At 38.1% G+C, this 14,970-nt stretch overlaps 1 protein-coding gene and 1 pseudogene across 2 annotated transcripts in view; both read left to right on the forward strand.

Moving 5' to 3' along the window:
* Positions 1–14,970, forward strand: part of SYCP1 (synaptonemal complex protein 1) — a 172,519-nt gene that overhangs the window by 105,612 nt on the left and 51,937 nt on the right. The window lies entirely within an intron of this gene.
* Positions 2,867–3,388, forward strand: LOC306658289 (AP-4 complex subunit sigma-1-like; annotated as a pseudogene). The gene has a single exon. The product of its transcript is annotated as an AP-4 complex subunit sigma-1-like (transcript).

A 14,970-nucleotide genomic window follows, 5' to 3' on the forward strand; every position in this document is an offset into this window, starting at 1 on the left:
AGAAACTGTGGCATATATATGCCATGGAATATTACTCCGCCATGAAGAATGATAAAATTATGGCATTTTCAGGCAAATGGATGAAATTGGAGAATATCATGCTAAGTGAGATAAGCCAATCTCAAAAAACTAAAGGACGAATGATCTCACTGATAAGCGGATGATGACATATAATGGGGGGTAGGAGGGGTTAGCATTAGTGTTAGGGTTAGGTTTAGGGTTAGGGATAAGGAGGGTGTAAGAATGGAAGAAGGAAGGACTGTATAGAGGGAAAAGAGGGGTGGGAGGGGTGGGGGGAAGGGAAAAAAATCAATGAATCAAGCAACATTGCCCTATGTTTAATATATGATTTTTAATAAAAAAAATTCAACAAAGACATTAAAAAAAAAAGAAGAAAAGAAAAATCTGCTGATATCCGTATTGATTTCCCTTGAATCTGATTTGATTCTTTTCTCTAGCAGCCTTTAAAATTCTGTCTTCATTTTGTATGTTAGGTATTTTCATTATAATGTGCCTTGGTGTAGGTCTGTTGTACTTTGTACATTTGGTGTCCTATAAGCCTCTTGTATTTGATTTTCCATTTCATTCTTCAGATTTGGGAAATTTTCTGATATCATTTCATTGAATAGGTTGTTCATTCCTTTGGTTTGTTTCTCTTTGCCTTCCTCAATCCCAATAATTCTTAATTTTGGCCTTTTCATGATATCCCATAATTCTTGTAGATTCTGTTCATGATTTCTTACCATCTTCTCTATTTGGGCAACTTTGTTTTCAAGATTAAATATTTTCTCTTCAATATCTGACATTCTGTCTTCCAGGTGTTCTATCCTATTGGTTATGCTATGGAGTTTTTAATTTGATTTATTGTTTCCTTCATTTTAAGGATTTTCTGTTTTTTTTTTTTTTCAGTATCTCTAATTCTTTTTTGAAATGATCTTTTGCTTCCTATATTTGCTCTTTTAACTGTCAATTGGTGTGATCATTCAATGCCTGCATTTGCTCTTTCAGCTCATCCTTCAATGCCTGCATTTGCTCTTTCATCTCCTCCTTTGCTTCCCTGATTGTTTTAATTGTGTACATTCTGAACTCCCTTTCTGACATTTCTTCTGTCATGCTATCATTGGATTTTATTGCTGTACTGTCTAGGTTTGTTTGGGACATTTTCCTCCCTTGTTTTCTCATATTGCTCAGATATCTACCCCTCTAGTAGTGAAACTCTGGGATATTGCAGATTTCCTCTATTGACTAATATTATGTCTGTAGATTTCCAATAACTCACCTTTTAGCCTTCAGTAGCCTGAAGTCTTGGAGGAACTTGATAATGCGGTGCTCCACTAGGAAGCTGCCCCTCTAGGGGTGGTGGCCTTCAGGTGGGGTATATTCCCTGTCAGTGGGCAAAGGCGCCTCCACTTGTTGACTGATGATCAACCAAAGGGGGACTAAACTGCAGACCGGGGCACGTCTGAATTGGGCCTGTGTCTCTGGTTCTACTGTCCTGCTGGGAAAGCCTAGCCCATTGGGTTTCGCTGGGCAGCTCTCCTCTGAGCAGTTCCCTTCGGTCCAGAACTACCACCTGGACTGGGAAGCCCTCCTCTGTGATGATCCCAAGGGTCTTGACCTACTGCCTGGGCTGAGGAGCCTGTCCCTGTGAAGGACTCCCTCTCTAAGTCCTCTACATTCCCTGGGGACCCTCACTCTGTGTCGAAGCCTCTCGCTGTACGGCCCTCCTCTGCAATGCTCCCGGTTGACTGGGTTCTTGGCTCCAGCAGGGGAGTCTCACTGGGCCTCTCTACTCCAGGAAGTTCCCTGCATTTCGGGACTACTGCCCCATCCAGGGAACCCGACCAGTGGGAGAGACTCACCCAGTAGTTCTGAGTTGGTCCTTAGTCTCTCAATACCTCCTCTTTTTGACTCCTGGGTCCTGCAGGCGGCCTGACTCACCCACCAGCTCTCTCTGCGACTGTGACCGACTCTGAGTTAATTTCAGTAGCAGAGTTTCTACCCTGCAAACTTGGAGTGTCTCTATAGATTCCCAGCATCTCACCGAATAAAGCTAAATAAACAACATCAACAACTAGTGGAAACTACTAAAATAATAGTTTAATATTTATTTTAATAAATAAATAAATACCTGGACTGGGAAGCCCTCCTCTGTGATGTTCCCAAGGGTCTTGACCTACTGCCTGGGCTGAGGAGCCTGTCCCTGTGAAGGACTCCCTCTCTGAGACCTCTACATTCCCTGGGGATCATTAAAATAAATACCCAGTTTTTATTATGACATAACAACATTACCACAAAATATGGAAATGTGTGGTCAGCACTTGTCAATAGTAAAAACAATAACCATGAACTAGATCTGGCTTTAAAGCAAACAGCAGTCGTCAACTTTGTCATCCACAGCAGTAATAATTGCATCAGCATTAATGATGGGAGCAGGAGTTACATAAATCAATTAGTTCTAAAAAATGGTAAAATACAGTTAATTAAAAGAATGTGTTAGGAAGGTAAAAAAGAGTTTGTAATTTCAAAAGAGTGAACAGAGAGAATGCAGAAGAGATGTAGCAGGTGATAGTATAAGATAAGGAAGGAGGAGAAAAATAGAAATGAAGTAAAGGGAGAGAGGAAGAGAGAACAATGGAATTTAGCGGTTAGCAGGATAAGAAAAGAAAGAGGCTGCACAGGTATGTTCCTCTTGGCCTCCCAAGGAGGGGGCTTGGACTGAAGGGAATCCTGGCCCCGCTCAGCACTGGGCTGGGAATCCTGCCTCAGCAGCCATCCCACACATGACCCCAGCAAGGTTTCAAATGCAGCCATCCCTTGCCATAACTTTTAAACTTTATTTGAAAAAACACTTACCAGGAAAAAAATGATAAAATTTTTCCTTATGATGAATAAACAAGGGCAGACCTGACTTTCTAAGTACTATAAGCATGTGGAGATTAATAAGTATACAGTCTGGAAACAGAAGTCATAAAGAGCTGTCTCTCTCCATTCAATGAATAGTGCTCTTTCATTGAATATTGGGATTTTAAGCTGATATATAGGGAATAAGCAACTCTCTTCATTGTGGTTGGAGTTAATGACACGGAGAATTAGATGGCTATTTATGAATTCATCCATAATTTTGTGGAAGTTTTAGATGAGTACCTCAGCCAAGTAAGTGAATTAGATATACTAGATATAATGTTTAATTTGGATAAAGTACACATCATTTTGGATGAGATGATGTCAAATAGCTGCATTGAGGAAACTAATCAGGCAAGGTTTCTTGCCTCTCTACAAATTCTTGATAAAATGTCAGAAAACTGAATAGAAGGCTCTGCCAGATAGTATTGATTTATAGGAAATGTGAACACCATTTGAAAGGAATCTGGAAGACCACCTATTACAAAATGGGGTACCCTTCCAAACATTATAAATAGGTATTTTCCAAAGTTCCTAAATGGAAAATAAAACTATTTAAAAATATATACAAAGAAAAATCTTCTATTAACTGAAACAAGCTTTATTTTCAGTAACTGTAAGCATATTTTTTCCCACTTCTTCAATTTTGTTGAGTACATAAGAGATCCTTTTTGTTTTCTGCTTCCCTTTGCAAATTAAATTCAAAAATAGTAGGATGGTGGTGGGAAGGATGTGTGGCAGTTGTTAACCAATAAAAATTTCAAAATCAAAACTACCCTAAGAGTTCCATCTCACCCCAATTAGAATGGTGATTATCAAGAATACAAGCAACAATAGGTGTTGGCGAGGACGTGGGGGAAAAGGTACACTCATACATTGCGGGTGGAGTTGCAAATAGTGCAGCCACTCTGGAAAGCAGTGTGGAGAGTCCTCAGAAAGCTTGGAATGGAACCACCATTTGACCCAGCTATCCCACTCCTTGGCCTATACCCAAAGGACTTAAAATCAGCATTCTACAGAGATACAGCCACATCAATGTTCATAGCTGCTCAATTCACAATAGCCAGATTGTGGAACCAACTTAGATGTCCTTCAATTGATGAATGGATAAAGAAACTGTGATATATATATAATGGAATATTACTCCGCCATGAAGAATGATAAAATTATGGCATTTGCAGGCAAATGGATGAAATTGGAGAATATCATGCTAAGTGAGATAAGCCAATCTCAAAAAACCAAAGGACGAATGATCTCACTGATAAGCGGATGATGACACATAGTGGGGGTGGGAAGGGGGCAAGAATGGAGGAAGGAGGGACTGTATAGAGGGAAAAGAGGGGTGGAAGGGGTGGGGGGGAAGGAAAAAACAGAATGAATCGAACACCATTATCCTATGTAAATGTATGATTACACAAATGGTATGCCTTTACTTCATGTACAAACAGAAACAAAAAAAAATTCAAACTGACTTAAAAAGGAATAGGAAGAAAAACAAGATAAACCAATGGAAACAGTACAAAACCAAACTGAAATATACAAACCAAAAACCCTAACCTTCGAAAGACAAAGCAAGGAAAAATAACCACATTAAAAAATGCTAAAAATGAGGAAACAAAAAGGAACAATTATTGCTTGAATCAATCAACAGAACAGGAATCTTCTCTCACACAAACAGATACACATAAAGAAAAAAAAGATTTTTTATTGAAAAGGAATTGTCTCCACTGAGGTTGTCAAATTGTTGACAAGAATGGATGGTCACTGTCTATGCCAACCTGTCTCTTTCTGTTTCTTTTTTGAGGTGGTATTAGAGTGAGCAAGGATTAGGGGTGTTAACCCCTTCCATTTTTAATTAATTAATTAATATTCTTTTTGGTTATACATCATAGTAGAATCCATTTTGATATGCTTACACAAACATGGAAAATATATTACTCTAATTAGGACCCCATTCTAGTGAATGTACACTATGGTGAGATTCATTATGGTGTATTCATATGTGTACATAGGTAAATTATGTCAGATTCATTCAACTCTCATTTTCCTATCCCCATTTTTTTGTGTCATCCCCTTTGTCTAATCTACTGAAATTCTACTCTTACCTCCCATTCCCTTTTTGTGGGTTAGCTTCCACATATCAGAGAAAATAACCTTTGGTTTTTTGAAATTGGCTTATTTCACTTAGCATGATAGTCTCCAGATCCTTCCATCTACTGGCAAATTCCATAATTTCATTCTTCTTTATGTCTGAGTAATATTCCACTGTGTATATATATATACCACATTTTCTTTATCCATTCATCCATTGAAGAGAACATAGGTTGGCCCCATAGCTGAACTATTGTGAATTGTGTTGCTATAAACATTGATGTGGCTGTGTCACTGTAGTGTGCTGATTTTAGATCTTTTATATATATACTGGGAGTATACTGGGAGAGCTAAGTCAAATGGTGGTTCCACTTCTAGTTTTTTTTTTTTTTTTTTTTTTTGCGGTGCTGGGGATTTGAACCCAAGGCCTTCTGCTTGCGAGCTACCAACTGAGCTATATCCCCAGCCCCTCCACTTCTAGTTTTTGAGAAATGTTCACACTACTTTTCAGAGTGGTTGCACCAGTTCATTGTCCCATCAACAATTTATGAGTGTACCCTTTTTCCTACATCCTCATTGTATTTATTGTTTCTTATATTCTTGATAATTGCTATTCTGACTAGAGTGTGATGGAATCTCAATGTATTTTTAATTTGCTGACCATTTGTATTTATTCTTTTGAGAAGTATCTGTTAAGTTCCTTTGGGTTGTTAGGGTTTTTTTTTTTTTTTTTTTTGGCGTTAAGTTTTTTGAATTCTTTCTATATACTGAAAATTAATACCGTATCTGAGGTGCAGGTGGCAAAGATTTTCTCTCAACCCGTAGGCTTTCTTTTCATGTTCTGGATTGTTTCCTTTGCTGTGAAGAAGCTTTTTAGTTTGATGCCGTCCCATTTATTATTCTTGATTTTACTTCTTATGCTTTAAGGATCTTGTTAAGAAAGTCAGTTCCTGAGCCATTATGTTGGAGTATTGGGCCTGCATTTTCTTGTAGTATGTGTAGTTTCTGGTCTAATTCCTAGGTCTTTGATCCACTTTGAGTTGAGTTGGTGCAGGGTGAGAGTTAGGGGTTTAATTTCATTTTGCTACATATGGACTTACAGATTTCATAGCACTATTTGTTGAAGAGGCTATCTTTTTTTTCCAATGAATATTTTTGGTACCTTTGTCTAGTATGAGATAACTGTATTTATGTGTAATCCTTTCCTCTTTTTGTATTGCTCTCTGAGTTGCCCATTGGATTGGCCTTAAGACTGAAGCTAGTTGAAATAAGTCTCAGCTGCCCTTCTCATCAGTAGGAGGTGGGATGGAGTGGGAAGTACCGTCAGTTAGAGTTTTGTCTGCACAGATCAGATGGGTACACTCCCAGTGTGAGACTGCTTCAGATTTCTATGAGGGAGTTCTACTGGGTGAGGCTTAGGTCTAATCAGGCCTGAGAGACTTCGTTGGGGTGATGTCTGCACTGGAGAGATTAGATCAACACACTCCTCTAGGGCTTGGCAATTGCAATCTATGTTGAATGTCTGGATCTCAAGAGCCTACCAAGAATTCTACTCATGGGACAGGAGAGCAAGTTCTCCACACACTCTGCTACCCATGAATACAGCCTTCCCAGACAGTCCCTGAGTGTATTTATACCCACCTTTTCAGATTCCTGACCTGCTTCCAGCGGGTTATGTGAGCTGCCAAACTCAAAGGAGAAGCAAATTGGCTCACCTTCACTTTTCTGACTTGAATCCACCTGGTACAATCTTCTATGTGCCTGTTTCACTCATGTTCTCCTAGGTCCACCCTAGGCCACACAGTAGGCACTTACCACAACAGTGTGACAGTATTTACTAAGATTTTCCAGGTCCTGCAGCAGCAACTGCAGCATAGCTCCCTCCTTAACTGTCCATGATCAGTTGAAAGGCAGAGAACAATTTTCAAGCACCAGTGCACAGTGACGCCTCTTTATCAGCTAAGTTCAGGATGCTTTTCTGATCTGAGGTTTTTCCATACCAAATCTGTGTGTCTCTCATTCTTCTCTCTCCTTCTATGGTAAACCAGGGCTGTTACCACTGCTCTTACTGCACCTGGCTTGGCTTCAAATGTATACTTTATTCTTTGTTTAATATACCCAAATTTCTAAGTCTCTACAAGTCCAATATTGAATTTTAGTGAAATCTCTCTTTCACCTGCCTTGCTGAGGTACAGTACTCTTGCTGTTTGAATTCTGAGCCACAGAGCAACTAGGAATGCAGCCTTTTTCTGTTCCATCATTTTGAATCAGTTCTGTTTTTTACAAATCGAAGACTTGTGGTAACCATGTGCTGAGCAAATCCATCATGCCATTTTTTTCCAATAATTGAGATGACCATTAGCATTTTTAAGCAATAAGTTATTTTTAATTTATTCTATTTGTTGGGTTTTTTATTTCTTTAATTTCTTTGTACTGGGGATTGAACTCAGGGCCTCACACATGCTAGGCAAGTGACCACTGAGCTGTGTCCCCAGCCCTAACATATTTTTAAATTAGAGATGTAAACTTTCTAAAGACAGTGCTATTTGATACTTAATATGTTTTAAATAAAACTTTCATATGTACCAGGAAATTAGAAATTTTGTATGACTGACTTTATCATGATATTTTCTCTATTATAGTTGTCTGGAATCAAACCCACAATATCTCTGAGGTATTCCTATACATCAAATATCAGTGTACTAATATAGTAATAAAATGCGAATATTATCTGCAGATAATATAGTAATAAAATGCAGATATTATCAGTTCTGAATTAGAAAGTCAAGACCTACTATATACTGCCTGTGAGAGCCATAATGTTATTTAATTTAAAAACATAAAAGATGTTGACAGTAGAAAAATGAAGAAAGGTATACTATATATCATGCCAACAGTAACCTTAAGAAACCTGTTGTAATAATTTTAATAACAAAAATAGATACCAAGACAAGGAATATTTTCAAAGCTCAAGAGAGGTATTTCATAGTGATAAAGATGTCAGTTCATCAGAAATATATACCATTCATGAATATATTTGCACATAATAGAACTTCAACACGTACAAAGCAAAAACTTAAAAATCTAAAATAAGAAAGACAACTTCATAATCATAGTTGGAGATTATTATACCCCTTTTTCAATGAGTAAAATATCTCCAAGGATATAGACAATATGAACAACACTATTATCTACTTTATTTATTTATTTATTTTTTTGATATTTTTTTAAAAATTTTTAAATTTAATTAAAAATCATAAATTTACATAGGGCAATGTTGTTTGATTCATTTTGTTATTTTTTCCCCTTCCCCCCTCCCCTCCCACCCCTCTTTTCCCTCTATACATTCCTTTCTTCCTCATTCTTACCAACCTCCTTGTCCCTAACCCTAAACCTAACCCTAACCCTAACACTAACCCCTCCTACCCCCCGCCCCGTATGTCCTCATCCGCTTATCAGCGAGATCATTCGTCCTTTAGTTTTTTGAGATTGGCTTATTTCACTTAACATGATATTCTCCAATTTCATCCATTTGCCTGCAAATGCCATAATTTTATTATTCTTTATAGCTGAGTAATATTTCATTGTATATATATACCACAGTTTCTTTATCCATTCATCAATTGAAGGGCATCTAGGTTGGTTCCACAATCTGACTATTGTGAATTGAGCAGCTATGGACATTGATGTGGCTGTATCTCTGTAGTATGCTGATTTTAAGTCCTTTGGGTATAGGCCAAGGAGTGGGATAGCTGGGTCAAATGGTGGTTCCATTCCAAGCTTTCTGAGGAATCTCCATACTGCTTTCCAGAGTGGCTGCACTAGTTTGCAACCCCACCAGCAATGTATGAGTGTACCTTTTCCCCCACATCCTCACCAACACCTATTGTTGCTTATGTTCTTGATAATCGCCATTCTAATTGGGGTGAGATGGAATCTTAGTGTAGTTTTGATTTGCATTTCTCTTATTACTAGAGATGTTGAACATTTTTTCATATATCTGTTGATTGCTTGTACATCTTCTTCTGTGAAGTGTCTGTTCATTTCCTTAGCCCATTTGTTGATTGGATTATTTGTATTCTTGGTGTAGAGTTTTTTGAGTTCTTTATAGATTCTGGAAATTAGTGCTGTATCTGAAGTATGAGTGGCAAAGATATTCTCCCACTCTGTAGGCTCTCTCTTCACATTACTGATTGTTTCCTTTGCTGAGAGAAAGCTTTTTATTTTGAATCTATCCCAGTTGTTGATTCTTGCTTTTATTTCTTGTGCTATGGGAGTCCTGTTAAGGAAGTCTGCTCCTAAGCCAACAAGTTAAAGGTTTGGGCCTACTTTTTCTTCTATAAGATGCAGGGTCTCTGGTCTGATTCCGAGTTCCTTGATCCATTGTGAGTTGAGTTTTGTGCAGGGTGAGAGATAAGGGTTTAATTTCATTCTGTTGCATATGGTTTTCCAGTTTTCCCAGCACCATTTGTTGAAGAGGCTATCTTTTCTCCATTGCATATTTTTAGCCCCTTTGTCTAGTATGAGAAAATTGTATTTATTTGAGTTTGTGTCCGTGTCCTCTATTCTGTACCATTGATCTACCTGTCTATTTTGGTACCAATACCATGTCGTTTTTGTTACTATTGCTTTGTAATAGAGTTGAAGATCTGGTATTGCAATACCACCTGCTTCGCTCTTTCTACTGAGGATTGCTTTAGCTATTCTTGGTTTCTTATTCTTCCAGATGAATTTCATAATTACTTGCTCTATTTCTGTAAGGTACATCATTGGGATTTTAATTGGAATTGCATTGAATCTATATAGCACTTTTGGTAGTATGGCCATTTTGACAATATTAATTCTTCCTATCCATGAACATGGGAGATCTTTCCATCTTCTAAGGTTTTCTTTAATTTCTTTCTTTAGTGTTCTGTAGTTCTCATTGTAGAGGTCTTTCACCTCTTTTGTGAGATTGATTCCCAAGTATTTTATTTTTTTTTGATGCTATTGTGAATGTGGTAGTTTTCCTAATTTCTCTTTCTGAAGATTCATCACTTATGTATAAAAATGCATTGGATTTATGAACATTGATCTTGTAACCTGCTACTTTACTGAATTCACTTATGAGTTCTAAGAGTTTTCTGGTGGAATTTCCAGGTTCCTCTAAATATATAATCATGTCATCAGCGAACAGGGATAGTTTGAGTTCCTCTTTTCCAATTCGTATCCCTTTAATTTCTTTGGTTTGTCTAATTGCTCTGGCTAGAGTCTCAAGAACAATGTTGAATAGAAGTGGTGAAAGAGGGCATCCCTGCCTTGTTCCAGTATTTAGGGGGAATGCTTTCAGTTTTTCACCATTTAGAATGATATTGGCCATGGGCTTAGCATAGATGGCCTTCACAATGTTAAGGAATGATCCCACTACCCCAATTTTTTCTAGTGTTTTGAGCATGAAGGGATGCTGTATTTTATCAAATGCTTTTTCTGCATCTATTGAAATAATCATGTGATTCTTAACTTTTAGTCTGTTGATATGGTGAATGACATTTATTGATTTCCTGATGTTGAACCAACCTTGCATCCCTGGGATAAAACCCACTTGATCATGATGCACTATCTTTTTAATATATTTTTGTATGTGATTTGCTAAAATTTTGTTGAGAATTTTTGCGTCGATGTTCATTAAGGATATTGGTCTGAAATTTCCTTTCCTCGATGTGTCTCTGTCTGGTTTAGGTATCAGGGTGATATTGGCTTCATAGAATGAGTTTGAGAGGGTTCCCTCCTCTTTTATTTTATGGAATACTTTGAGAAGTATTGGAATGAGCTCTTCTTTAAAGGTTTTGTCGAACTCGGCTGAGAACCCATCTGGTCCCGGACTTTTCTTTGTTGGTAGGCTTTTGATGACCTCTTCTTTTTCATTGCTTGAAATTGATTTATTTAAGTTGTGTATGTCTTCCTCGTTCAGTTTAGGTAATTCATATGTCTCTAGAAACTTGTTGATGTCTTCGAGATTTTCTGTTTTTTTGGAGTATAGATTTTCAAAATAGCTTCTAATTCTGTTTTGTATTTCACTCGTGTCTGTTGTGATATTTCCTTGTTCATTCCGAATTTTAGTAATTTGAGTTTTCTCCCTTTTTCTCTTTGTTAGCGTGGCTAAGGGTTTATCAATTTTGTTTATTTTTTCAAAGAACCAACTATTTATTTTGTTAATTTTTCCGATTGTTTCTTTTGTTTCAATTTCGTTGATTTCAGTTCTGATTTTAACAATTTCCTGTCTTCTACTACTTTTGGTGTTGGTCTGCTCTTCTTTTTCTAGGGCTTTGAGCTGTAGTGTTAAGTCATTTATTTGTTGATTTCTACTTCTTTTGTTGAATGTGCCCCATGAAATAAATCTTCCTCTCAGTACTGCTTTCATAGTGTCCCAGAGATTTTGATATGATGTGTCTTTGTTCTCATTTACTTCTAAGAATTTTTTAATTTCCCTCCTGATGTCTTCTGTTATCCATTCATCGTATAATAGTGTATTATTTAATCTCCAAGTATTGGAGAAGTTTCTGTTTTTCATTCTGTAATTTATTTCTAATTTCAATCCATTATGATCTGATAGAGTACAAGGTAGTATCTCTATCTTCTTGTATTTGCTAACAGTAGCTTTGTGGCATAAAACATGGTCTATTTTAGAGAAGGATCCATGTGTTGCTGAGAAGAAAGTGTATTCATTCTTTGTTGGATGGTATATTCTATATAAGTCAGTTAAGTCTAAATTGTTGATTGTGTTATTGAGATCTATGGTTTCTTTATTCAATTTTTGTTTGGACGATCTATCCAGTGGTGAGAGAGGTGTGTTAAAATCGCCTAGTATTATTGTGTTGTGGTCTATTTGATTTCTGGATTTGAGAAGGATTTGTTTGACGTACATGGATGAGCCAATGTTCGGGGCATAGATATTTATGATTGTTATGTCTTGCTGATTTATGCTTCCCTTAAGCAGTATGTAATGTCCTTCTTTATCCCTTCTGACTAGTTTTGGCTTGAAGTCCACATTATCTGAAATGAGGATGGATACTCCAGCTTTTTTGCTGTGTCCGTGTGCATGGTATGTTTTTTCCCATCCTTTCACCTTCAGTCTATGGGTATCTCTTTCTATGAGATGGGTCTCTTGCAGGCAGCATATTGTTGGATTTTTCTTTTTAATCCAATTTGCCAGTTTTTGTGTCTTTTGATTGATGAGTTCAGGCCATTAACATTCACAGTTATTATTGTGATATGATTTGTATTCCTAGTCTTTGGACTCATTTTTGTTTTTTGACATGATTTGGTTTCTCCTTTATTTGGCTATTCCTTTAGGCTAGTTCCTCCCGTTGCTGATTTACATCGTTGTTTTTCATCTCTTCCTCATGGAATATTTTGCTGAGAATGTTCTGTAATGCCGGCTTTCTTTTAGTAAATTCCTTTAGCTTTTGTTTATCGTGGAAGGATTTTATCTCATCGTCAAATCTGAAAGTATGTTTTGCTGGTTATAAAATTCTTGGTTGGCATCCATTTTCTTTCAGGGCTTGGTAAATGTTGTTCCAGGCCCTTCTAGCTTTTAGGGTCTGGACTGAATAATCTGCTGATATTCTTATTGGTTTCCCCCTGAATGTAATCTGATTCTATTCTCTCGCGGCCTTTAAAATTCTGTCTTTATTTTGAATGTTAGGTATTTTTATAATAATGTGCCTTGGTGTAGGTCTGTTGTAATTTTGCATATTTGGAGTCCTATAAGCCTCTTGTACTTGGTTTTCCATTTCATTCTTGAGATTTGGGAAATTTTCTGATATTATTTCATTGAATAGATTGTTCATTCCTTTGGTTTGTTTCTCTAAGCCTTCCTCAATCCCAATTATTCTTAAATTTGGCCTTTTCATGATATCCCATAATTCTTGTAGATTCTGTTCATGATTTCTTACCATCTTCTCTCTTTGGTCAACCTGGTTTTCAAGATTAAATATTTTGTCTTCAATATCTGAAGTTCTGTCTTCCAGGTGATCTATCCTATTGTTTATGCTTTCTATGGCGTTTTTAACTTGGTTTATTGTTTCCTTCATTTCAAGGATTTCCGTTTGGTTTTTTTTCAGTATCTCTAACTCTTTATTGAAATGCTCTTTTGCTTCCGTTATTTGCTCTTTTAACTGTTGATTAGTGCGTTCATTTAATGCCTGCATTTTTTCTTTGATCTCCTCGTTTGCTTCCCTGATTGTTTTAATTATGTACATTCTGAACTCCCTTTTGGACATTTCTTCTGCTGTGCTGTCATTGGGTTTTATTGATATAGTATCTAGGTTTGTTTCGGACATTTTCTTCCCTTGTTTTCTCATATTGGTCAGATGTCAATGGGACTCTGTGATATTGTAGATTTCCTCTATTGGCTTATAGTGACCCTGTAGATTTCCAGTGTATCACCTACCAGCCTTCAGTAGCCAGAAGTCTTGGATTAATTTGATAATGCAGTGCTTCTGAAGAACGTTGCCCCTAGCCTGCTACCGGTTCCAGGGAGAGAGACCTGGAGAGGTCTCTTGTTGCACAGCCCTGGTTCCAGAGGCTGGTTGTAGGTTGGAGGTCTCCACTGGCTTGGGGACTTGTGGCTGGCTCTGTGTAGACAGGCTCTCACTGGGTGATTTGCCCTGAGAAGCTAGCCTAGAGAGGCGCTTCCCACTGGAGGGGGGCTGGGCTGCTTGGGGAAGTCCCTGGCGCACTGTGCTGGTCACTGAAGCAACCTGTGGGCGGGCTGTAGCTGGCAGTGGGGCAGGCTGGAGCTGGCTGGGGCGGGCCGGAGCTGGCCACGCTTCTTCTGTGCAGAAGGGCTCTCACTGGGGGGCCTGTTCCGAGAGGCTGGAGGATCTGTCCCCATGGGCGGAGCCCACCGCCAGACTGCACCGAGCTGCCTGGGGGAGACGCTATCTGCCCTGTCCCACTCTAATAAGCCACTCGAATCCGGGCCTGCCGCCCAGCTGAGCTTCCCTGGGTGGGGGAGACTCACCCCGTGGTTCTATTTTAGTCTGAGACTCTCAATGCCTCGCCTTCTTGAATCCTGGGTTCTGGGGCAACTGGAGATGCAGTCACCCTCTAGTCCGCCATCTTGGATCGCCCCGTGGAAAAAGGCTGCAGCTGGCGGGTGACAATGCTGCCTGGAAAGGTCTCTGGCTGCCCAGTCCTGGTCCCAGATGCTGCTTGCGTGTCGAATATCTCCACTGGCTTGGGGACTTGTGGCTGGCTCCTGTGGTTCTATCTTAGTCCGAGTCTCTCAATGCCTCCCCTTCTTGAATCCTGAGTTCTGGGGCAACTGGAGATGCAGTCACCCTCTAGTCCGCCATCTTGGATCCTATTATCTACTTTAAGTTAATTGACATTTATAGAACACTATACCAGAAATGGTAAATCCTGTTAAAGTGCACATTTACTAAGATATAAACCATATGCTGGACTGTGGCCTCCATGCATTTCAAAAGATTGAAGTCTTACAAAGAAAGTTCTCTCTGCATAACAGAGTGAAATTGGAAATAATAATCCATAAATTATCTAGAAAAGTCAGAATATTTGAAATTGAAATATACTGGAAAATAATTTAGAGACCAGAGAAGAAGGAGAAAAAGTAGAAATTATTTTAAACTGAATGATAGAAATAAAATATCAAAATTTGTGGGGTGCAGCTAACCCAGTTCTTAGAAGAAAATTTGTAGATTTAAATGTGTATTTTAGAAAAAAATAAATGATCTAGATTTCCATCTAGAAACAAAACGTTGAGTAAATTAAATCCACAGAAAGTTCACAAAAGGAAATATTAAATATAGAGATCAAAGAAACGAGACATAGGAAAACATAAGTGAAGTAAAAATTAATTATTTGAAAACATGAATAAAGTTGATAAGCTTCTAGCAGGGGTGACCATGAGAAAGAGATGGGGGAGGGAGGAGACTATAAATTTTACTTAAGGTGGAAATAGGATATTAT

This window comes from Sciurus vulgaris, assembly GCF_902686455.1.
Source record: "Sciurus vulgaris genome assembly, chromosome: 1".
Lineage (NCBI taxonomy): Eukaryota > Metazoa > Chordata > Mammalia > Rodentia > Sciuridae > Sciurus > Sciurus vulgaris.